Source organism: Pleurodeles waltl, chromosome 1_2, assembly GCF_031143425.1.
Source record: "Pleurodeles waltl isolate 20211129_DDA chromosome 1_2, aPleWal1.hap1.20221129, whole genome shotgun sequence".
NCBI lineage: Eukaryota > Metazoa > Chordata > Amphibia > Caudata > Salamandridae > Pleurodeles > Pleurodeles waltl.
In genome coordinates, this window is record NC_090437.1 from 1,145,867,630 (window position 1) to 1,145,894,352 (window position 26,723).

Genomic DNA, 26,723 nt, shown 5'->3' on the forward strand with positions numbered 1-26,723 from the left:
AAAAAATCTCCAGTTATAATACATTTCAATATATAATAAGAAGGTTGAGTAAAAGAAGAATAGTAAAAGAATAAAAAGCACACAACAATAAACTGTCTGGTGGATAGATAAAAAGCCCTGTCACAGTAAATTACAATTACATTACCGTCCCCATAGATTTCCTTATCTTTAATACGGTACATAAAAAGTTAGCCAAAGTTCCACAGATCTCTAGAGAAGATAGTGACTGAAGGCAGGCGTAGGCTGTGCGACATTGGGGGAGATTGATTGACCTTAAAAGTGGAACTACTAGGCGCTTCCTCTGGTGGGCATAGAAATTGCAGAATAAAAACACATGAATTGTGGATTGAGGTGTCTTTGCATCACAGGGGCATGGTTTTAGCGAGGTAGACCAGTCGTTCATAATTGGAAAAGAAACTAGACGATGAAACGTATCTAGCCTAAATCTAGTAAGAATGTAATGATGGCGAAGGTGTCAAAATTGTTTGGTTATGAATGACGGTGTTTTTTTTTTATTCAGCCCTCCAACGTATGTCTTCTAGATACTTTAATGCCAGAATACTCAGGTCCTTCCTGGATATCTTCCCCAGCGAAAGTGGGTTTGTGTAATAGTCTTTATTGCCCATTTTTTCGAAAAAGGTCATAATGTATTTTAACCATGGTACCCTTGATGTATATAATAACTTCGTACAATCGGTCAGGATGACCTTATTAAAACCGGTATGTTCCGAGGTCCAAACTTTATGCCATAATAACAGTGGCTGGATCTTTATCAAGTCTACAATAAAGGGAACCCCGAGTTCCGAATGAATGACATACGATGAGGTGCCATTTGGCACCCTCAGCAGATGTCTTAATTTTTTTTTTCCACTGTCTGCATTAAATCACAATTTGTATGTCCCCAAATTCCTGCCCCATACGTGGCTGCCGGAATACACTTGGCTTTATAGATCTTTATCATGTTTGACGGTGTAATCCCCCCAAGCCTTTTGGAGAAGAGTCGTAATGCCATCGTTGTTTTGATCAAATGCACTCCCTTCATCTTCTTACAGTTGGCCCAGGAACCCAGCTTATCGAACATTATGCCCAAGTACGAAAAGGTTTGCGCGGTTTCGACCTTGCTTTCTGCAATAGAGATGTTATAAGTCTTACCGCGCTTCCCTCCACAGTTCATGATAAAAGTTTTGGAGCGATTGACAGTAAGACCCAGCTGTGACATGTATGTGATGCAGGTTGTTAGGAGTTTCTGGAGAGCTATTGGGGTCCTGGCCATTAGTACTGCGTTGTCTGCGTAGAGTAATGCCGGAATGGGCCGGTTGTCTATTTGGGGTAGATCTTTACACTTAGTGGCCAATCCTTTATCTAGATTATTTATATACATTGAAAACAGGAGCGGAGCGAGAACGCAGCCTTGGCTCACTCCTCTGTATAAACCAAAGGGGCGAGTACATTCCCCTTTTAAGCCATATCTCACTCTTGCTCTGCACCCTGTATACATTTCACGGATAAATTGAGTTAAGGCCGGTTCTACCCCCATGCTATTTAAAATGTCCCATAGTTTGTCATGAATTACATAGTCGAAAGCTGATGATAAATCAATAAAGGCCAGGTGGATATTGCCTGCTCTGATCTTAGTATACTTTCCAATAATGAGACTTAAATTTAAACTTTGCTCCACTGTTCCGATTCCTTTCCTGAATCCATACTGGACCGGGGATAAAACGTTCTTTTCCTCCGCTCATGTTTGCAGCCTATTCAGGATTATTCTCCCTGCTAATTTAGCTGTTGTGTCCAGCAGGGAGATTGGCCTGTAACAGGCTGGATTAAGGCGGTCACCCTTTTTGTATATTGGAATAATGTTGGAATCTCTCCAAGATGGTAAGCTAGTAATTAGGGGACACATGTATGAACTTCAGGTTTTGCGACTCGCAATTTGCGAGTCGCAAAACCTGATATACAACAATGTCAATGACACTGTTTGCGATTCCCAATAGGGTCACAAATGACCTACATCATGAATATTCATGAGGTAGGTCGCAATTTGCGACAGCATTGGGAATGGCTGCCCTCACAGGGATTGTGGCCTGCTGGAAACAGCAGACCACCATGCCTGTGGCTCCTTGTAAAAAGAGCTTTTTTTTTTTTTTTTTAAATGCAGCCCGTTTTCCTTAAAGTAAAACGAGATGCATTTCAAAAACAAAAAATGAAAAGTTTTCTTTTGACTTTTTCAGAACAGGCATTGGTCTGTAGGACCACTGCCTCCTCTGCAAAAATATTTTCGCTGCCATTCCCAAAGGGGAAGGGACCTCTTCCGTTTGCGAATGGGTTAGCACCAGTTTGAAACTGGTGCTAACTGCGATTGTTTTGTCACCGCGTTAGCGGTGACAAAACAGTCATACATGGGACTGCAACTCGCAATTAGGAAGGGAACACCCCTTCCTAATTGCGACTTGTAAACCCTTTTTGCGATTCGGTAAATAGAATACCGAATTGCAATAATGGGTCTGTACATCCCAAACAGCATTTTCCACGTCGCAAACGGCCCGATTTTCCATTTGGGACATGGAAAATGCTTCGTACATATGGCCCTAAGTGCCTAATTGTGAACCTGGTGGATTGGTTTTCTGTCACAAACATGACAGATATCCTTGCAGTAAGACAGGTGAGATATCAGACATGTTTGTGATGGAGTATCCATCAGCCAAACGCCAAACCAGGCCCTAAGTGTCAATCAAATATCAATTTGTATGTTATAAAAATGGTCATTAGAAGTGCATCACATGATAGTGTGACTCTTTACACATATAATAAATTAGAAACAATGTGCATTTAATAGATCTATTATTTTTCTTTCTTGTGCTAAGGAGAGGATGCAACTAATCTTGCAGTAATTTCTATTATTTGTCATTTGTCTTTAAAGAGACAAACTCTCGGAACCGCTCCGACTCCCACCGACCATGCCCGCAGCCTAGGATTCATATTGGACCCCTCACTATCCATGACCTAGAATGTCAACGCCATCTCCTCCTCCTGCTTCAACACCATCCGCATGCAAAGATCTGCAAATGGATACCCACCGAAACCAGAAGAACAGTCACCCAAGCCCTCATAAGCAGCAAGCTGGACTACGACAATGCCCTCTATGCAGGAACCACGGCCAAACTCCAGAAGAGGCTGCAACGCATCCAGAACGCCTCCACACACCTCATCCTGACCACCTGAAAAACCTGCAGTGGCTCCCAGTCAACAAGAGAATCACTTTCAAACTCCTCACCCACGTGCACAAAGCACTGCACAATACCGGACCAGAATACCTCAAGAGACCTCTTTCCTTCTACACCCGACCCAGCATCTCCACACCGCCGACCTCGCCCTCACAAATGTCCCACACGTCTGCAGAACTACAACCTCGCTGCCAAAACCTGGAACACTCTTCCCACCCACCTGCGCCAGACCAAACACTTCCTTTCCTTCAGGAAACTTCTCAAGATATGGCTGTTTGAGCAGTAGCAGCACCTCCCCCTCTGCCTTCTCCCCCTCCCCTCCTCAGCGCCTTGAGACCCTCACAGGTGAGAAGGGCGCTTTACAAATCCCTGATTGATCATACACATATTCTTCATTTTATCTTTGATATCCTTTGATAACCAGATATGCTCTTTAGCTTATTAAAAGTGCATTTGGATATAATGCACTTTTAATAAAACAGCTGGGATATTGGTCACGTTTTTGATGGAGTACAGATCTGCCAAACTCCAAATCAGGCCTTAAGTTGTGTTGGGTTGTGTAGATCTTGTGCTTTGCCACGCGCTATGCGCGGTGGAACAGGGATGTTGACTTCTGATTGAGGGTTGGGACAGTTGGTCAGATGAAGGTTGGAGTGGTGATTCGGAGAAATCAGAGAGAACTGGAGAGGTTATTTGGTGATTGAGCGTGAAGCCTTAGCATGTTTGTCGGCATTATCTATGATTAAATATTTCTACATGTTACCGTGTGTACGACTGCTCAGTGGCGATGATGGTCTTCGCTTATATTCCTCCCAAGTTGTGGATGTAATTGGAGCACAAACAGCTTCTTCTTCCTTACGAGTGTGGCCTTCGCGCTTCCGTGCGTCTCACCTTTGCAGATTTTCCTTGGATGTGTAGCTGCTGCGGGTTTCTGGGGACGTGCTGCTGCCAGACGCATCATTTCTGAGATGCGTTTAATCATTTTTCACTCGTCAAGTGAGTAAAGGATCTCAGTAGTGGCCTTTCACATCACTGCCCGCCGGCCATATTGGGATTGGCGATTCTGCGTGTCATAGAGACACGCACACCTACTGCAGTCATTTTAAGTGTTGGCGTGCTGATGTTTCGTTGCACTCGTTGGCAGCCATTTTGTGGATTTTGCGTGCCGCGGTGACACGCACACCAGTCCTGCCATATTCGAGTGTTGCACTTAGTTGTTCCACATGCTAGTGTGTGTTTAGCACGTTTTGGTCATCATTCACATGCACCATTTATGCGGCCATTTTGAGTGTGTCATTTTGACCTGGCACATTGAATGGTTGCTGTGTTTACTGCAATCTTCAGAACACTGCATGGTGCAGTATTTCTGTCATTACTGCCAATTCTTGGAAGAGATTAACGCATGCGGTGATACGCACACCATCTTGTGACATTCTCGGATGATTATAGACATGCACACCTTTTGAACTGAGAGTATATTTTAACATTTTAATTTGGTTTATCGTTATAACGCTGTTTAGATTGTTCATTATGCGCCAGTCTGTCTCTCCACCTTCTCCTTTTGTTCCTAATCCTGCTTTGCCAGATGCTGATTGGGAACAGTGGAAAGAAGCTTTTGAAGCATATTTGGATGTTCTTGAGGGTGAAACTTTCACCCACAAGAGGAAATTTGCGATTTTAGGGCATTGTTTGGGGAATGAAGGGCGGAAAATTCTTAAATATATTCCAAAGGTGGTAATTTTAGTTACTGATGGTGAAAGTGATGGTGTGGAGGACCAGTATGAGACAGCGATTAAGTCCTTGGATGTGAGGTTCAAGAAGTGTAAAAATGTCACATTGGAGAGACACAAATTTTACAAGAGGGTCCAAGCTGATGGTGAATCTGCTTCCAGTTATGTGGGAGCCTTGAGACTTTTAGCGGTCTCTTGTGACTACAAGGAGTTTGAGGAAGAAATGATTAAAGACCAGTTGGTGGAAAAGACGAATAACAAAAAAAGTACAGGAGGCTTTGTTACCTACGCCCAATTTAACTCTACAAAAAGCGTTAGAAATTGCCACCAGGATTGAAAGCACTGTGCCATTTATGGAACAAATGTCTATTTCCGACAACAAGTGTCAGTCTCTACGGCTGGATGTGCTTGCGGTTAAAACAAATACAAGAAAGGGAACAAGAAGAATGGAAATTCACTACAATCTACATTCAGTACAACTGAAAAGAAGTTTAGTAACAAATCCTTGGAGTGTGAGAGATGTGGCAGCACAGCTCACTTGGGGAATGCAAAATTTTGTCCAGCTATTGATAAAATGTGTGCCAAGTGTTATAAAAAGACCTTTTTGCTTAGTTGAGATAAATGGTATTCAAGTTAAGGTGATGGCGGATTCTGGATCACCATTTACACTTTTAAGTGTAGCTAAGTGGAATGAATTGTTCAAGAGTCAAGGGCTCACTTTATCTCAGTCACTGATCCAGCCTATACGGAATGGAGGGAAATCTATTGATGTGGTTGGATAATTTAATGCTGAACTTAGATTCAAGAACAATGGAACGTCAGCAACAATTTATGTGGCCAAGGATGATGCATGTCTTCTTGGGTGGTTTGATCAGGGCAAATTGGAATTAGTGTTGGATCCTAACAACCCTGAACAAGTGGTGGTAAGAAGAGAATACATGCATGTGTCTTCTGTTATGTGCGATAAGTGGGAGTTTCGGTATCCTGAGATATTTATGAGCGGTGTGGGTTTATACAAAGGGTTTGCTCATAAGATCAAAATCAAGGAGGATGCTCAACCAAGGGTCCATAAGGTACGCAAAGTTCCTCTCACATTGAAAGATGATTTCAGGAAGGAACTGGATACGTTGTGTGCTGAAGACATTATTGAACCTTTTGAATTGTCTGATTGGGTTGCGCATGTGGTTTTTGCTCGTAAGGCCAATGGTTCGCTGCGGATGTGTGTGGATTTACGTGATAAAATGATCAAACTTGGGTGGACTGGTATCCTCTACCCAACACATCAGAAATGATATCATCTGTCAAGGGTGGGAAAATATTTTCCTTACTTGATATGTCGTCGGCGTATCGTCAGAATCATTTGTATCCGAGTTGAAGGCATTACACAGCCTTTATTACGCCTTTTGGTTCATTTCAATTTAAACGGATGCCATTCGGATTGGCCTCAGCGTCTGTTGTTTTTCAGAGAACAGTAGAAAGCATGTTCAAAAATATGTGTGGAGTGAAGGCATTTCAAGATTACATTTTGGTTTACGGTAAGGATGTATGCGAATATGACGACAGATTGAGTCATGTATTGGAAGTGTTGAAGTTGAAGGGTGTGACTCCCAGTCCCAGTAAGTGTCATTTTTGTGTATCCTCTGTGAATTATTTGGGTTTTGAGTTGTCAGCGGATGGTATTAAACCCAAGGTAAGCTTGGTGAATGCGATTGAGGATTTTGTGTATCCGGACAATAAAGATCAATTGAGGTCTTTCATGGGTTTAATAGAGTTTTATGCCAGATTTATACCTAATTGTTCGGAAAAAAACTTACAATCTAAGGAATTTATTGAAGAAGAATGCAAGATTTTTGTGGGATGCCAGCTGCAACAGTGAGTTTGAGAGTATAAAGAAGGATATTACTCAGGCCATTCCTCTGAAACCTTTTGACACCAGCGATCATACTATCATAATGACTGATGCCAGCCAGAAAGGTTTGGGTGCTGTATTGTTGCAAAGAAGGGAAGGCAAAGAGGAGTTGGTAGCATTTGCATCAAGGGGTTTGAGAGGAGCTGAAGCAACATATCCAGTGATTGAGCGTGAAGTCTTAGCATGTTGGTCGGCATTATCTATGAATAAATATTTCTACGTGTTACTGTGTGTACGACTCCTCAAGTCTCAATCATAATTCAGTTTGTATGTTATATAAATGGTCATTAGAAGTGCATTACATGCTAAAGTAAACCTTTATACATGAAATAATCTACAAATGGTGCATTTAATAGATATTTTCTTTCTTCTGTTAAAGAGAGAGGATGCAACATATCTCACAGTCATTTCTTGTAATTATCATATATCTTTAGTTGATGATCATCCAAATATTCTTCATTTTATTTTTGTAAATCCTTTGTCTTAATAAAAGAACTTGAGAAAGTAAAGTGCTTGAAAACACATAAATTGTGGCGTTGCTTTAAATTGAGCAAATAATAAACAAAAAAAACAAGCCTGCCTCTCTCTTAGGTGTCCTGTGAAATGGGGATATAAAGTATATATCTTTTGACAGTGTTTACCAGTGGTCAAACTGACTCATTACTGGCATTGTGTGAGGTGGAGGTGAAATTTTATACATCAGTCTTGAAGTTGGCAAGCTTCCACTTTCCAGTGTTTCAGGAGTGTGCCATGTTTTCTAATTTTACCCTTAGATAGGGATCTACAGAATATTTTCTATTAAATGTTTATGCTTATCAATTCTCTAAATACCTGAGTATTTTTTTCTACAAACATACTTTTAGAACGTGTATTAAACTAAAAAAGGTCATGAATATTGTAATATTTTTTAAAAAACACAAAGTTTTTGTAGGAAATTACTATCTTTTGTGTTGCATTACCCCAGATTTTTGCTCTATCTGCTTTCCTGACTTTCGAACTCTGTGCAATTTACATCTGTTAACCCGGAAAAAAAATCCCAAGTCCCCCTTTTAATATGGTTAAATTGACCTTTTCCTCATCAATACATTTAACTTGCTCTTTGTATATGGTGTACAAAATGCACACAAGGTCTTTGTTAGACTTGACTGCCTTAGGGTATTCTTTCCCCAACTTTTTGCCTGCCTCCCTACATTTTTCTGATCTCATTTTTGCTGGTCGTAGGTCTCTGCACACTTTACTACTGCTGACCAGTGCTAAAGCGCTTGTGGTCTCTCCCCTAAACATGGTAACATTAGCTCATACCCCATTCTCATATTTAATTTATCTATAAGTCCCTAGTAAATTGTACTAGATGTACCCGGGGCCTGAAAATGAAATGCTTCTATGGGCCTGCAGCACTGATTGTGCCATCCACATAAGTAGCCCCTTAACCATGTTTCAGGTGTGCCACTGCAAGGCCTGTGTGCGCAGTTTTACTGCCACTTCAATTTGTCATTTAGAATCACTTGCCAAGCCTTAAATTCCTCTTTTATCACACAGAAGTCACTCCTAAGGTATGCCCTAGGTAACACATACAGTAGGGTGCTATGGAAGTAAAAGGCATGACTTATAAGTTTTACATGTCCTGGTAGTGAAACATTCCCAAAGTCGTTTTTCACTACTGTGATGCCTGCTCCTCTCATAGGCCAGCATTAAAAATGCCCTTATATGCTTTTAAGTAGTAATTTCTGATCTGAGAGGTATAGCCTTAACATGTTTGGTATGGTTGGAATGGTAGTGAGAAATTTTACTTACTGGTGAAGTTGGATTCTACATTATTATTTTAGAAATTTTAGAAATACCATTTTTAGAAAGTGCTGCAGGCCCCCTAGTAGCAATTAGTAGCAATTAGTTTACAGGTCCTGAGTATGTGGCATACCACTTTACAAGGGACTTACAAGTAAATTAGATATGACAATTGGGGTTACACCAATGTTACCATGTTTAGGGGAGAAGCACATGAACTCTATCAATGGTAAGCAGTGGGGAAGTGCTCAGAGTACCAAGGCTGAAAAAAAGATACAGCAAAAAAACAGGAGTAAAAAGGCTACAAGTCTGGGGTAAGACCACTCTAAGGATGGATGGTGAAATGCTGTTTGTGGATTGCAGCAATTATTGTGCCATCAACTATAGTGACAGTGTAAACATCCCTTCAGGCCTACCCTGGTTAGCCTGACTGTTGCAGTATAAATCCAACAGTGTGATATATCAAAATAACTCTTTCTGAAAGGTAAATGCTTCCATTTGAAATATTATTAAGTCTCCCCTATATATGCCTTGTAGCCCACACAGTAGATTAAATTAATAATACTGCTGACATGGAAAAGGGACAAAATAGAAAGAATTAAGCCACAATTTTTAATTGTGATTATAACCCAATTCAATGGTGAAGTCAGATTTCTAATAAATATTAATGTAAAGTAGCATGCATTTAGAAAGTTACCCTTTACCCATCAGTTCTTTCAGAAGTTGAATTAGCATTGGGCTTAGCCAGCTCCAATATGTGTTTGGCCTTGAATATTGTGTGAACAACATGTGAAATATCTCCCAGGAGCTACATAATTGGTGACCTTAATATGGAGGAAGATATGGGCATCACTTTTGACAGCATGTGAGAAATTGGGTTGTTGGTTGACTGGTGTGCTAGCTCTGGTGAAGCAACAGCCACACTCCTTTGCAAAGTGAACCACAAAAAGTCACTGATTTAACCTGCGCTTAACCCTGGGTAGCTTGGCACAAAAGCAGTCAGGCTAAACTTAGAGGCAATGTGTTAAGTATTTATGCAGTACACAAAGAGCAACACAATGAAAAGAAAACACAATAAAAATCCCAAACCACAACATAAGAACATTCTAATATCTTATTTGACACCAAAGGCACATTTAGTACCACAACCAAGAGTCCAGAAGCAGATGGAGACCTCTTGGGGGTGCAAGACTCACTTGGTATGGGTCCAGGTGCAGGTTTAAGATAGTGGGAGCCTGTTATGTCCCAGTGGCTCAGAACAAGAGACCAGCTAAAATAGGCCTTGGAGTCACTTCAGAAGGCGTGGGTGCAGGTGGTGATGCAGGGCTCCACAGCAGCGCTGGCTTCTCAAAGTTCCAAGTAGGCTCCAGACAGCAAAGCAGTCCTTCCAGGTACATCAGTAGTCTGGCAGAGTGCACCGCAGGTCACAGCAGCAAGCAGCCCTTAGAGAGTCCTTCCCCAGGTCCAGTAGTGAACTGAGCAGCAGGTCTGAGAGCCCTATTTTTACACACTGGTGCCCTGCTTCTAGAAGTTGGATGAAGTTCCCAGAAATGTTCTCTGAAGTTCCAGGAATTTCCTGCCTCTCCTGCTATGGCTCCTGGCTGGCTGCACTATCAATACAGGGTCGATAAGCCGATTGTGTGGTGGCAGAGCCCAGCCTATTCAGTTGCAAGTGGGGCTGTGCTTAGCTCCGTCAAGTCAGTTAATGGCCCATTCAGGTTCTGCTAATCCCTCTACTGTGTGACTGCCTGGGGTGTAGTCCCAAAGTCCTAACTGTCAGTTACACCCAGTCATGTGACCTAAGACAAGTTACAGACACAGAGGTCTGAGGGCAGGAAAATGCCAACTTTTTAAAAGTGACATTTTCAAACTTGTGATGATAAATCCGACTTTACCATTAAAAGGGTTTATCAAAACAAGATCATACGTACCAAACATGACATCTGTACCACTTCTGATTTTGGAAATACTACTTATTAATTTTAAGAAGGAATCCCCAGCGTTACCTTATGGGAGGGGTAAGCCTCTCAGAAGTGAAAAAAACAAATTTGGTAGTTTTCACTATCGGGACATGTAAAACTGACAAATACAGGTTCTACCTTCTAATTACACCCTGCCCTATCGGCTACTTAGGGCCTAAGTTAGGGGTGACCTATATGTAATGAAAGGGGAGTTTAAGGCTTAGCGAGAGGTTTTAAATGCATGCCAAGTCAACATGGCAAAGGGCCACTGCCTTCAGGCTGCAAAGTTTTATGGTGTGACTTCAGTGGGTAGCACAGTAAGGGCTGCAGGCCCCCTGGTAGCACTTAATGTATAGGCCCTGGGTATATGTTATACCACTCTACAAGGGATTTACATATAAATGAAATATGCCAATCAGGTATATGCGAATCAAACTGTTTAAGGGAGTGACCACAAACACTTTAGCACTGGTTAGCAGTGCTGAAGTGCACAGAGTCCTAGGGCCAACAAGCAAAAATACAGCAAAAAGTAGGAGGAGTAAGGAAAAATGTTCAGGGTTGACCCTGTAAAGAGGGCCATTTCCCACACAGCACCATGTCAAATCCTACCTGACAGGTCTGCTTGAACCACATGTAACACGTTGACGCATTTGAAAGGGAGAGAGTAGGAAAATAGGACAATTATTGCGTACCCTGTCTGGGTGTAATGGCACCCTGCAGGCTTCTGTCTCCTAGCTTGTTGTGGGTACAGGAACTACTTAAAAATGTCTTTTAGTGTTAGATGTGAGGGGACACTAGTGATTACAATGGTGCTCTCCTGTACACACCCACAACCCTCAGGGCCCATGTTTAGTGTGGCCTGAAAATGCCCTGACATGAACTTTTGGGCCTGTTTGCAGTAATGCTAAAAACAGGTACTACCAAAAAAGTAGGTAGCTTGCACATACAAACATTTGCCCCCTTGGTTAGAGGGTTCCCAGGGTTACCGCACCCACTAGTAAGTTCCAGACATAAATGTGGCACCCAAGGTAACCCATGAGAATACTTTTTGGAGTTGCAGAAGAACAGAACTGGAATGGACATACTGTCAGTGGCTTGAGAAGAGCCCCGAAGGTCTGGACGTGCTACTTCTTGTATGTAGGACAAAGAAGTTGGCTCCATTGGTCAGTTGGCTGACCTCTGGGTCATAGAAATGTAATCTAAGGTTGTTTGATCACCACCAGAACATTTGGAAGCTTTGACAAATGTTTGCTTCCTTGCGGTTGACCTTAAATTGCACCTAGGTCCCAGTGTACCATTTCCATAGACTATCATAAGCGCTTTGAACTTTTTGTTGCTATTTGTACTTAAAAATGCGGGCCTCATTACGAGATGGGTGATCCGACGAGCCAACCGCCGAACTCGTGGGGAGGACACCACCATCCTACCGGTGGCATCCCCCCTGACCGTATTACAATGTTCCCCCCTGGGCTGACCAGCAAGAACATTGTATTACGCATTCCCACTGGGCTGACCACCAGGAACAGTGCTAGGATATTGGCCTCAGCTCCTATAAGAGAGCCAAGGCCAATACCAAAACAAACCAGCACCATCGTAATGTGCACTGTCTGCACTGCAGACAGTGTGCATTCCATTGGTGCTGGGCAGGGGGGCCTCTGCACTGTCTATGCCTTGTGCAGTGCGGGCCCCCTGGTGGTCCACAACACTGGCTTTCCGCCAACCTTTCCATGGCGGGGTCCCCACCATGGAAAGGTTGGCAAAAAACGGAGTTGTAATCAGTCAGACAGCACTGAGTTTAGCGCTGCCCTGGCTGAGTACAACTCAGGCCACTGTCACCATGTCGGGAACCATGTTCATGGCGGTGATGGCAGTGTTTAGGCGTGTCTGCCCCCCAGTGTTGTAATGTGGTGGGCAGACCGCCACAGTTGCGGCCGTCCGACCGTCACCGCAAAGCTGGTCTTTTGTCTGGTTCCCCTTATTTTCTTATTGCCTTTGTTAAGCCTGTCATCTATATGTAATAGCTACTAAGGGGTTAGGAACAGGTTAAGTTAGAGATTTTAAGGGCTCGCCCTGATAAGATTTGTGAACACTGCTTGAGCTGGGAAGTCACCTATCCCAAACAATATTCCAATTCCTTGTAGTTGTGATGGAAGAACTTTCACAACTTACACAGGTTACCCCTAACACATACTGAGAGCCAGGATTCTTCTCTGGTAAAATGGTTTTATGATTGTCACTTAAGTATAGTAACTATAGGTACTCTGGTTTTGACATTACTCTCAGACTGTTTCACAGCACAATGTTGTTAAATTACTGATTGCAGATACTAGGTTCCTAATGCCTAGAATGAATGTCTCCTATTTCAGTATGGACAGTGTGCTCCATACTATATATTTGTACAATCAGTCTACCTGGTTTGCACTATGAGGGGGTTATGGCATCAAACACAGCAATGTGCACTTTTTTCTTTGAAAATAATATTATTTTATTATTAGTTGAAGTTATGTATAGCACAGGCAACTCACCAATGTATGGGAGAGTGCTTTATAGAAGTTATAGGGTGTAAATTGGCATGCAGGGGGATTGTTAGTAAATTACAGGGATGTGATACAAAACACTGACAACCATATCTTGGGAAAGATCACACAGTAACACCCAATTAAAAGACAAAAATCACACAAACCATACATATTGAAGTACAAGATGAGTGTATACAAAATGTATATAGATAGAGGGGTGCTTTGGGTTACTGGAGAGTGGCGTCTGAGCTGGTTACATCGTGTGATGCGATGGGAGACGTTAAATTAGTAGATACTTGGAAGGCCTTGCCTGATATTTGTTAATACATGGGAATATATAAAGTCTGGGGATGTCCATTGTTCTATGCTATTACGTCACAACTGTAGGGAGCAAAAGTTGTTTTTCACTTATGTGATATTGGATATGTGATATTGGAGAGGAAAGGCCTCACTTCCCCAATGCTGACTTCCATATCTCCCTGTCAGCCCGAGACTTTGTAGACCCACACTGACAAAGCCATTTCAAAGCTGTGCTGACAGAGCTTTCAGAAAGCTTGTTAGCACAGTGCCTATGGTGGTGTCTATTCCACGGAATGAAGAGAGTACTACTTTAGTGGACAGAGTGAGGCAAGGTGCAGAGTGGGGTGTGGGTGGATAGCAAAAGGCCAGGGTGGTTTTTTTAATAAATATGGTTGTGGAGAAGGGGAAGACAGAAGAGAAAGTAGAATGGATTGGTGGCAAGACACCGGGTCCTCATGTACAAGAGGTTTCAGTGTTTGCAAACCCACTGATTCAGTATATAAGAGGTTTTGCAAATGCTAAAAACTTTTTTCAGGTGTACTAGGCCCATTTAAAGATTTTAAAAAGGTTTACTGAATCATTAAATGGGTTTAGGAAACCATACCAGATTGGTATTTGGAAGAGGCGTTTCAGGCATCCCTTCCAAATACCGATTTCATATGGTATGTGTTACTGTTTTGTGAACGAAAACTAGTTCCAAAATATGAATATTTTTACCAGCTACACAAAGTTAGTGGTAACCCAATTTCCAAACATGAATGGAGCCCAAAGGATCCGCTCCCCTTTGTTTTAAGAGTTGGCAGTGGTCTCACAGACAAGAAGATGAATTGGAAAGATGGTAGCATGGTTAGGGGGAAGTAAACAAGGTATTTCTTCCAGCATGGGAGTCAGAAGAAAAGAAAACAGACCTTTCCCATCTCTGCACCTAGGATCTGGAACAGCGTCCTAGTATCCATCAGGACCCCCCCAATGATGCTCCAACATCGGAGAGAGTTCAAAACTGCCCTTTTTACAGAATACTGCATCGCTTTGAATAATCTTAACAAATCACTCCCATAAAAATAGCATAAAACTGTATGAAAAAGAGTAACATTCCACGCTGATTCTATCAGATGAAACTGAGTCATAGGCAAATAAAGATGTGGATCCAAACGAAAATTATGATTGAACATTAACCGTGGAGAAGTTAGTTGACAAACTGTGATCACTGTTATAGTGCATTACCTAATTCCTCTCTAAGAGAAATGTATCACCTCTTTACATTATATATAAATGTTTAGGGCCATATTTATACTTTTTGATGCAAAACTGCGCTAACGCAGTTTTGCGTCAAAAAAATTAGCGCCGGCTAACGCCATTCTGAAGCGCCATGCGGGCGCCGTATTTATTCAATGACGTTAGCCGGCGTTAGCCGCCGGCGCTGCCTGGTGTGCGTGAAAAAAAATGACGTACACCAGGCAGCGCCGGAGTAGCGGAATATGGAGCTTGGGCGCCAAAAAATGGGGCAAGTCAGGCTGAGGCAAATTTTTCGCCTCAACCCGATTTGCGCCATTTTTTTCTACTCCCAACCCCCATTGAAATGACTCCTGTCTTAGCAAAGACAGGAGTCATGCCCCCTTGCCCAATGGCCATGCCCAGGGGACTTCTGTCCCCTGGGCATGGTCATTGGGCATAGTGGCATGTAGGGGGGCACAAATCAGGCCCCCCTATGTCACAATTTTTTTTTAAAACAATACTTACCTGAACTTACCTTAATGTCCCTGGGATGGGTCCCTCCAGCCTTGGGTGTCCTCCTGGGGTGGGCAAGGGTGGCAGGGGGTGTCCCTGGGGGCATGGGAGGGCACCTCTGGGCTCCTTCCGAGCCCACAGGTCCCTTAACGCCTGCCCTGACCAGGCGCTAAAAAACGGCGCAAAAGCGGCTGGACGTCATTTTTTTTTACCCGCCCACTCCCGGGCGTGAATTTTGCCCGGGAGTGTAAATACGGCGCACATGCCTCGGAGTCAATTTTTTAGATGGGAACGCCTACCTTGCATATCATTAACGCAAAGTAGGTGTCCACGCTAAAAAATGACGCAAACTCCATGGACTTTGGCGCTAGACGCGTCTAACGCCAAAGTATAAATATGGAGTTAGTTTTGCGTCGGAATTGCGTAAAAAAAAACGACGCAATTCCGGCGCACACAGAGTATAAATATGGCCCTTAATCGCCAGTAACATTTGAAAAACGCAATAACGTCCACTAGTTGCAACTAATAACCTTTTGCAAAGGATTAGCTGTAAGCCACACTTGTTATTGGTTTTTGTATTTTCTTCAATGCTGATTGTTTTTCTTTAGCTTAATATGCTGTCTCTATTCAAGGCAATTTAAACAAGATCTAAAATTTGGTTAAATAAGATGAGCAGTAACTGTTTTTTTGTGCTGCTTTCACCCTCTCACGTGCGCCTTTGACGTATCTGCAAAGTTTAAAATGTGTCATTTTTGCTCGCCTTTCCATTTGTGCTCATTACAAGTTTGAGCAAATAGTGTTCACTTTCTGACAGTAGTTTTAGATTCAGGTTAAGGCCGCAAAATAGTGCATTCGTGAAGAAGGAAAAGATAAGAAACGTGCATCTGACTGCACACATACCGCAGGGCCAGAGGCTACTGTTCCTAGCAGTGCACACTGCTTGGAGCTCACTGTCCATGGCATCCATGCATTGGAATCGTCATAACAGCAAGTGATAAACAGCAGTGGAGTCATCTGCAGTTATTCTTATAACAAGTTATTGTCAGTGATTTACAAGTAAATACATTCTTTATTAAACATTAAGAAAGCCAACTGCTCCATCTCTGCTCTGTCTTTGTCTACAGTTGCACAATTCGGCTGCGGTAATTGTTTCTTTAAAAAAAAAGATGTCATACAACTTACCTATGCTTTTAGGAAAAATGTTAAGATTGATTCTATGTGATGTATCCTAACCTATGCCTGGAAAGCACAGGTTAGGATACATCACATAGGCTGTTTTTAACCAGCACATGCAACACCTCAACCATGAACCTTTTCTCCCACTTGGGAAATACCTGAACAGTATTTGTATAACCAATGTAGGCCATTAATAGTTTTTATTAGGTCGAGCATAGCAAGCGTTGCTTTTCCAACCTGTTGGGTTGTATCTGGGCCTTTACGCCCATTGCACTCCCATCACTATCACTCGTTTGTGGGCTTGATTTAAAAAACCCTTTCTTTTCATTGGTAACTGCTTTACGTTTGTTCCTCCTTAGGGTGGTTTTGTTACGGCCTTGGCCTTCGAACCTCTTACAGCACATTTGCCGATAACTTTGACTACGCGCAAACTTCTTTTTCCTCTTGTGTGTCTCCTTCACGGTCACAGCGGCGCTTTGAATTGGTTTGCTTAGGTTAACTGCTATACTTTTTATTTTCAGTTTTGTGTGGCAAGAAAAGTCCAGTTAGTAATTTTCAACGCAAATAGCTCTAACTGGAGCAAACGCGAGACCCATTGCATTGCAAATGCTTGTATTAATAATAGTTGACAACGAGGAGCAAACGAAATATGGTGGGTGTTTGATCTACGTCTGTTTCTTTCAGATGACCTTCAAGTTTAAAAGACCATTGAAGTGACATATCTTAAATTAAATCACACAACCATAGATTCAGGGCTTTATAAAAGGATCTGTTGAAAAGCTTGTCATTTATTTAACTGACTAGGCTTCCCTTTGAAAGTCATTCTTTTTCACACAATTCATACGCCTCTACATTAATAAGGGCATTAAGGAAGGACATGGCAGAAGGAACGCTTGGTGTAAGACTTGTTAACATCTCAGGAAAAGGGATATTTTACTACAAACATCGATGAAAAGATTTAGGAATGCGATTTTGTTTATAATCACAAATTTAAGACCATGTTACCACCCCTGTTCTTTTAAAACATATATTACTAGTTAAGACAAATACATCTCTACATCCCAGTAGTTTGTACCGAAGCAAATTAATAAACCATTAGTTCTTGAGCCATAGAAGAGCATTTTTAACCTTTCGTGTGAAGTGCCCTTTGTGGTGCACAAAATTAAATGCATGGTCAGCACTCGAGTGGTGGTAAGACCCTGTAGCACACAAAGCCACATCTGTTTCTCATTCGATCTGCCTACATGCACAGAATGCTCTGGGTCCATGCGCTGGAACTCACTAATACTGTTTTGCAGGAGGTACAGACGTGCTCTGTCCTGCCACATGGCTACACTTTGTAGCTGTATGTGTGTGCACGCCACCCTAATGGTGGTCAAACCTGGTCCACCCTGGTGCCAAAGCCTTGTGAATGATCTGCCAGTGTTATAAAATTCCATAAGACTGTGCCTTTTGTAGCCTCATACCCTGATGATACCCTGAAGCCCTGGCCCTCTTAGGTGGTCAAGTAAGAGTCTGTATGATTTTTATGCAGGTTTGGAAGGTAGTGGGTTTATAGATTGGACTACTTAGGAAGCATTAGGTGTCGTACATGAGGTTCAGAGGGGTGCTCCAATCATGTTAGAAATAACTTGTGGCTGCACTTAAGTATTGATTGAAACAGATAGATGTAGAAGAGACAGTCACTTTTGCAGAGTCAGCACGCATCATTCTGCTTCATTGTGGAGTAAGCCAACAGAATCACTGTTGGTAAAATAAAAAAGTTCAAATTAACATGTAACCTAATGCCAGAGGTAAGGGGCAGGTTGGGCTAGGCTGCATTTAAAGCCTCGAAAACCATCCAGGATTCTATTTAGTATCGTAGAGGCATGTGGTCCGGTCCTAAACCCATTATAAACAAGGGAGCTTTGATAAATAGGCTTGTTTTACAATGAACTGATTTTTTAGATGAATCAGTCTCGCCAGATAAAGCATAGTCTTGGAATGATGACTTCAGAAAGTTGAAGCAGTTCTAAACCATATGTTCATGGGCATGCACGGTGTATTCCATGATTATGCTCTCTAACAGTTTGGAGCCCTTCTCATTTCTCTGTTACCACATTACAGCAGTAAGTCTGTGAATGCACTACATCGCCGAGAGGCAGAATTCACTCCCTATTTCTACTCCTCGTATTCTAGGGATCTGCATCCTTATATTTAATATTATTAGATATGCACTGCATTTGTCCTTTGGGGCATATAATACGAAGGAAGAGCTAATGGAATTACAATAGCATGGGGAGAATCAGCAGGATATCTGCGACCTTTGGTTTGTTCACTAGTCTAGACTCCATGGTTCAAGGAGTGGCACCCATATTCTTTATTACTTCTTATTGCTGAGTTGTACTACGTAAGAGATATTATTACACTCATCTTTTCTCAGTCTCATAATTAACTATGACAACATCAGCATGTATTTTAGCATGGATGACGTAACCAAACTGTTACTGTATCTTCTATCCAAATCATATAATTTCACCTACTTCCAGTTGTCTAGTACTATTGAATTAGGAATCAGGGCATCTGAATCTGAGACCCTGTCAACTTAGAAACACTAAAATTAACTTCTAAACCCTTGCACTGCATTCTTCTCCATCTGAACCTCAAGTCTCAATGTCTAAGTAACAGGAATAGATATGTACTGATCTTATGTTACTCTTGTTGATAATGCATATCTAACATCATATAATGTACATATTGCTTACATCCATCTAGGTTATTAAACACAACACGTCTCTGAAAACCAGTGAGTGAATAAGCGATGCAAGTGACTCTGACTTTTACTAGATGGGAGTGGGGTGTTCTCCCCCAAGGGAAGTTTTGAAAAAAAGTGGGTCAAATAGTGCATTTTTAAACGTAATATTCAGATGAATTTTCTAAAACAATAGTAGGTGCTGAAAAGGCAATTGTCAAATAGTCAAGTACTTTAATGATTTTCCAGCGTTTTGTAATAGTTACCACCCCCATATGGCATGGTTGCCCTTCCTTATGCCAGTGATTCTTCCAATATGCCAACAGAAGTATTTTGTTATGGTTGCCCCCATACCACTACATATCTCCATTATTCCATGGTGTGAATTTAACATACGTGACCACTCTCCAATGTAAATAATTATCTTCAATAAACCAGCACCAGCATGTTGAAATGGGTGTATTGGTATGCCATGAATGACCTCAACTGAGATAGGGCCAGCAGCAGACTATCTAGCTTAATAACACACACACTTCTAATCACACACAGTCAGAGCTGTCACATTGTCTCATTCTCTGTCTCACTCACTTTGACTGACCGTCTCACATACATACTAACACTAGTTCACTTATTGACACTCACTGTCTTACTCGCTGTCTTTTTCTCACATGCTCACACTGTTTTATTTACTTACCATCTCACTCGGTGTCCCACTCACAGGCCTCCACTGTCTCACTTACTGTCTCACAGTATTTCTTCTTGTCTCACTCCATTGCATTCACTGGTCCACACACATGCTCATATTATCTCACTCATTGTTTCATGCTTATTCTCCCACTGCACGGCTGACTTTCTCTCACTCACTGTCTCACTCACAGGTTTACACTCTCACTGCCTCACTGTCACTCACTCTCAATTCCCTCTCTCTCTCATGCTCCAACTTTCTCACTGAGATGCGCACAGTTTCATTTGCATGCTTATGAACTCTCACATGCTTAATTGCTGTCTCACTCACATCCTCACTCTTTCACTCACAGTGGCACTCACTGTCAATCTCACTTTCCATACACTGTCACACAGATTTTCTCTCACACTAATTCCCAGTCACTCACACACACACACACACCCTCAATTAGAAATGCTTCAGGAAGTCCTGCTTCAGCCTCTCAACTGCTCCATTTCCAGTTCCCACCTCAAGCATTCAAGCAGGAAGCTGAAGCTGCACAGTGCATCAGCATGGCCATGATGCTGATGTACTCTGGAGATTCATCTTTCAGCCTCTTGCTTTCTCATGCCACTCCTTCCTAACTCTGTGATGAGTTGGCAAAGGATGGTGTGTCAGACTGATTGGAGGACGGTCTCAGGTACTGCAGAGCAGAAGCCTAGGGCTACCTGAAACAATGTTGCTGCATAGAGGCAATTATGTAGAGGCAACGAAGCATAGCAGGCCCCAGAGGTGAGGCTGGGACTTCACCAGCCCTGGACAATCTGTCTGAATGTTAGTGCTGCCACCTTCATGCTCCTGTTCTGGCCATCACCTAGATGTCACTGCCTTTCTCAGGCTGATGAATGACCCATCATTTTTTTCTGATACACTAATAGTGAATAAGCACTGTTATTGTTTTGATAAATTTTCATATCACAATTAAGAATAAGCATTGCGGCCAGTCACAGAAGCATTTATATGAGTATGTTAAGTAGTACTTCAGGGATACTATTTTAAATGCTCTTACATGCCTTTGTGAATCGGCTGTAAAAAGTCCAGCTCAATATTAGAAAAAGTGCAGAGCGGACACAATCCTTTATATTTTTACTAATCGCATGTCAATATTTCTTGAATATCCCCATTTAGCCCAATTTACGATGTTTTGGGGCCAATTCAAAGGCATGTAAGAGTACTTAAAAGAGTCCTGCAGGAGTATTGCTTTACTTACTCCAAAATGCCTTTATGGAAAAGCTCCTTAGAACCTAGTATAAACTTCAGTTCATCATTTATACACAGACAAATCACATAAATGTACAGTTTCAGAAGTCAAACCATAATTTTTATCAGCCAACTGGAGTCTACAATACAGAAACTAAAAATGTAAGTAGACTTCCAATCTGTGCAAAATCGCAGAACGTGAAACTTCAGATTTGTACCATGTCTTGTCAAATAATTCATAAACTCATATAGGCGAGTGTGAGAAATCTCCATTATAAATCCATCCATCGTAAATTTCACAAACTGGCACAAACGCTGGAAATGTTCGTCCTTCAAGCAGAATAGTTTGCAGGAGCGGATGCCCTCTACTTTAAATACAGATTTTAAGCATCTTCCTCGAGATGATTAACACTATAGTTTAGTTGTACAGATGATGAGGAGTGTGATCTTTTGCTATTTCCAGAGATTAAAAACTGCCTCCCTTATTCTGTACTTAAACCCTTGTAAAGGAACTGTAGATCCAGACTAAAACACCTATCTAAGTAGATAAACAAGCAATGGTAAATGCAATTGATTTCACCGATGTATGTTGTTGGGTTGGATAAATGATGAGACAACACAATTCTGGTTGTCAATATAGTATTGTTTTTATGAAATATGACTGGGAGGGCAGTTCAGCTCTGTAACTGAATCCGCACTCAACTACATCATTACTGACAGTATCGTTTATAGTCTCAAAATACAATAGATGCTTCTCATCACTTGTCATGCATATTCATTTAAGCACTTGCTCAGTACACTGTTATCTCTACTTATGTTAGCACAAAGCAATAATTCTCTGGCAAACATCTAACTACTGGTTACAAGAATGTGTCTGTTGCACATCGTTCATGGGTACATTTTTAGTAATAAGCACAGTGTCTTTTGATCTCACGCTCTGAAACCTATCAGTATGTCCTCCCAATGCTGGTTCTACACTTTGAAACATTTCAGCATGTCCTCTCTCCATGTCTACCGGCCTTGAAGCACAAAAGCATATTGTGTCTCCCTTTTTAAAAAATACCATTGTGTATGCTTTCCCACAGAAACATGTATCAAAATGTTGCTCAGGATTTCATGCTGTGATCTTCTATTTTAGCTGCGTTATGAATGATTGTAGCTGCTCCAACTCGCCTCTGGAATTTTCCCCAGTTCTCCTCTCTGTCATTGCTCTCTACTCTGACAGTGTAAACAACTTGGGCTTGTATTCGTCCCTGACTATGTACAATTCTGAATGTTTCCCTCCTAATCCATGCATTAGCAAAAATGAGACTTCTCCATTTTTCACATTTTCTATTTGTGAGAAAGTAGCCTCTTTCTAGCCTTGTTACCCCCACTTTTGGCCTGTTTGTGAGTGTATGTCAGGGTGTTTTCACTGTCTCACTGGGATCCTGCCAGCCAGGGCCCATTGCTCATAGTGAAAACCCTATGTTTTCAGTATGTTTGTTATTTGTCACTGGGACCCTGCTAGCCAGGACCCCAGTGCTCATAAGCTTGTGACCTATATGTATGTGTTCCCTGTGTGGTGCCTAACTGTCTCACTGAGGCTCTGCTAACCAGAACCTCAGTGGTTATGCTCTCTCTGTACAAATTGTCACTAACAGGCTAGTGACCAATTTTACCAATTTACATTGGCATACTGGAACACCCTTATAATTCCCTAGTATATGGTACTGAGGTACCCAGGGTATTGGGGTTCCAGGAGATCCCTATGGGCTGCCGCATGTCTTTTGCCACCCATAGGGAGCTCTGACAATTCTTACACAGGCCTGCCACTGCAGCCTGAGTGAAATAACGTCCACGTTATTTCACAGCCATTTTTCACTGCACTTAAGTAACTTATAAGTCACCTATATGTCTAACCTTTACCTGGTAAAGGTTGGGTGCTAAGTTACTTAGTGTGTGGGCACCCTGGCACTAGCCAAGGTGCCCCCACATTGTTCAGGGCCAATTCCCCGGACTTTGTGAGTGCGGGGACACCATTACACGCGTGCACTAAACATAGGTCACTACCTATGTATAGCTTCACAATGGTAACTCCGAATATGGCCATGTAACATGTCTAAGATCATGGAATTGCCCCACCAATGCCATCCTGGTATTGGGGAGACAATCCCATGATTCCCCGGGTCTCTAGCACAGACCCGGGTACTGCCAAACTACCTTTCCCGGGGTTTCACTGCAGCTGCTGCTGCTGCCAACCCCTCAGACAGGTTTCTGCCCTCCTGGGGTCCAGCCAGGCTTGGCCCAGGAAGGCAGAACAAAGGACTTCCTCAGAGAGAGGGTGTTACACCCTCTCCCTTTGGAATAAGGTGTCAGGGCTGGGGAGGAGTAGCCTCCCCCAGCCTCTGGAAATGCTTTGATGGGCACAGATGGTGCCCATCTCTGCATAAGCCAGTCTACACCGGTTCAGGGATCCCTCAGCCCTGCTCTGGCGCAAAACTTGACAAAGGAAAGGGGAGTGACCACTCCCCTGACCTGCACCTCCCCTGGGAGGTGCCCAGAGCTTCTCCAGTGTGCTCCATACCTCTGCCATCTTGGAAACAGAGGTGCTGCTGGCACACTGAACTGCTCTGAGTGGCCAGGGCCAGCAGGTGACGTCAGAGACTCCTTCTGATAGGCTCCTTCAGGTGTTGCTAGCCTATCCTCTCTCCTAGGTAGCCAAACCTCCTTTTCTGGCTATTTAGGGTCTCTGCTTTGGGGAATTCCTTAGATAACGAATACAAGAGATCATCAGAGTTCCTCTGCATCTCTCTCTTCACCTTCTGCCAAGGAATCGACTGCTGACCACGTGGAAGCCTGCAAAACTGCAACAAAGTAGCAAAGACGACTACTGCGACATTGTAACGCTGATCTTGCCGCCTTCTCGACTGTTTTCCTGGTGGTGCATGCTGTGGGGGTAGTCTGCCTCCTCTCTGCACTAGAAGCTCCAAAGAAATCTCCCGTGGGTCGACGGAATCTTCCCCCTGCAACCACAGGCACCAAAGAACTGCATCACTGGTCCTCTGGGTCTCCTCTCAGCACGACGAGCGAGGTCCCTTGAACTCAGCAACTCTGTCCAAGTGACTCCCACAGTCCAGTGACTCTTCAGTCCAAGTTTGGTGGAGGTAAGTCCTTGTCTCCCCACGCCAGACTGCATTGCTGGGAACCGCATGTTTTGCAGCTACTCCGGCTCCTGTGCACTCACCGAGGATTTCCTTTGTGCACAGCCAAGCCTGGGTCCCCGGCACTCTAACCTGCATTGCACGACCTCCTGAGTTGTCCTCCGGCGGCGTGGGACTCTCTTGTGCAACTTCGGGTAAGCACCAATTCACTCCACTTTGTAGTGCCTGTTCTGGCACTTCTGCGGGTGCTGCTTGCTTCTGAGTGGGCTCCTTCTTTTGCTGGGCACCCCCTCTGTGTCCTCACGCAATTGGCGACATCCTGGTCCCTTCTGGGCCACAGCAGCATCCAAAAACCCTAACCACGACCCTTGCAGCTAGCAAGGCTTGTTTGTGGTCTTTCTGCGGGAAAACACTTCTGCACGACTCTTCACAACTTGGGACATCCATCCTCCAAAGGAGAAGTTTCTAGCCCTTGTCGTTCATGCAGAATCCTCAGCTTCTACCATCCGGTGGCAGCTTCTTTGCATCCACAGCTGGCATTTCCTGGGCATCTGCCCACTCCCGACTTGATCGTGACTTTTGGACTTGGTCCCCTTGTTCCACAGGTACCCTCGTCTGGAAATCCATCGTTGTTGCATTGCTGGTGTTGGTCTTTCCTGCAGAATTCCCCTATCACGACTTCTGTGCTCTTTGTGGAACTTAGGTGCACTTTGCACCCACTTTTCAGGGTCTTGGGGTGGGCTATTTTTCTAACCCTCACTGTTTCCTTACAGTCCCAGCGACCCTCTACGAGGTCACATAGGTTTGGGGTCCATTCGTGGTTCGCATTCCACTTCTAGAGTATATGGTTTGTGTTGCCCCTATCCCTATGTGCCCCCATTGCATTCTATTGTGACTATACATTGTTTGCACTGTTTTCTATTGCTATTACTGCATATTTTGGTATTGTGTACATATATCTTGTGTATATTTGCTATCCTCATACTGAGGGTACTCACTGAGATACTTTTGGCATATTGTCATAAAAATAAAGTACCTTTATTTTTAGTATATCTGTGTATTGTGTTTTCTTATGATATTGTGCATATGACACTAGTGGTACTGTAGGAGCTTCACTCGTCTCCTAGTTCAGCCTAAGCTGCTCTGCTAAGCTACCTTTTCTATCAGCCTAAGCTGCTAGACACCCCTCTACACTAATAAGGGATACCTGGGCCTGGTGCAAGGTGTAAGTACCCCTTGGTACTCACTACAAGCCAGTCCAGCCTCCTACACTATTACATTCCCCCCTTTAGTTGAGCTTTCAACTACTTCCTCACCTTCCCTGCTGCATGCGTTCATCACTGTGTATATGTTCTCCTCATCCTCTTGCACTTTGCTGACTGCTCTAGTGGTGAACATCCCTCCCAACCTCTGGCTAACCCCCTTAAGCATCCTAACACCATCAGGAAGATACAGTACATCAAGAGTGTCACCACAAGGATTAGAAGTAACCACTTAAACAGTACTGACATCCAGGACGGCATCCAAGCAAACCACCCTGGGAACCACTCATCGGGAGCACCCCTCATCCACTATGTTCTTCTGCCTGGTTATATAGAGTTTGTATGGCCTCTGTTAATGTTCCTTTCTCCGCATTGTTAGCTGGCACGTACGTACAGCAGGCAGTTCTGACTTTAGCACAAACCCCTCTCTTCATAGCCGCCATTAAGTCTAGCACATACCTGTGCTACATAAGCATCACTCTCATAGCCCGCAACCCTACATTTACTGCACTGAAACCATCTTCAGTAGCGTTAATGGTCTTCATCAGTTTCCATTGGGTTATTTGCAGCCAATGGGCAGTCGCTTTTGCTTGGACAAATCGGAAGATGCTTCCGAAGAACAACTGGGCTTTGTTGAACAACCTGCACTCCTGTGGGATGTCATTCCAAGTTGTAGTACCAAAATAATCTGCAGCTCTCTTCCTCTGATAATGGTGTGGCAAGGTTGTTGGACAGCTCATGGGATGGTCGGTAACTTCGAAATGTCCACTCCTGGAATCACCAGGGAGGGAGTGTGCACAATGACTAAAGAGCAGAGCCCTCTCCATCCTGAAGGAAGTCGCGTATACTCCACTCTGCACTGCCAATAATAGTCCATCAGACTATAGGTGCCCCATTGCATGTCTGCATTGTACCTTGTGGTGATGCAATTGATGTTCTTACCCACCGGGACTGTTCCATTCCCCCTGAAACATTAAGAAAAAATGATGGGTATTCTACCTGCTCGAAGAGTTGAAGATGTTTCTACCCATGTTAACCTCGATATATTCTCATCCCATATAGCCTGACATTTTTGTTGCTTGACATTATCACTCTGATTCCTTTTCCATGAGGACAGAGCTCTGCATGCAAATTCTGCACCATGGTGCCACTGACCATAGGTGTATACTGATCCATTTAACTTAAAATATAGCCTCTCTTGACAATCATGGGGCCGAGGTGTGGCTAAGTAGTTCTTGCAAAAAGTGTAGGTCGTGATATCCCTAGGAATCCCAGCTCCAATATTCTAGCTTTGTACTCCTTACCCTTATACCTCATAACCCTGTCTTGGC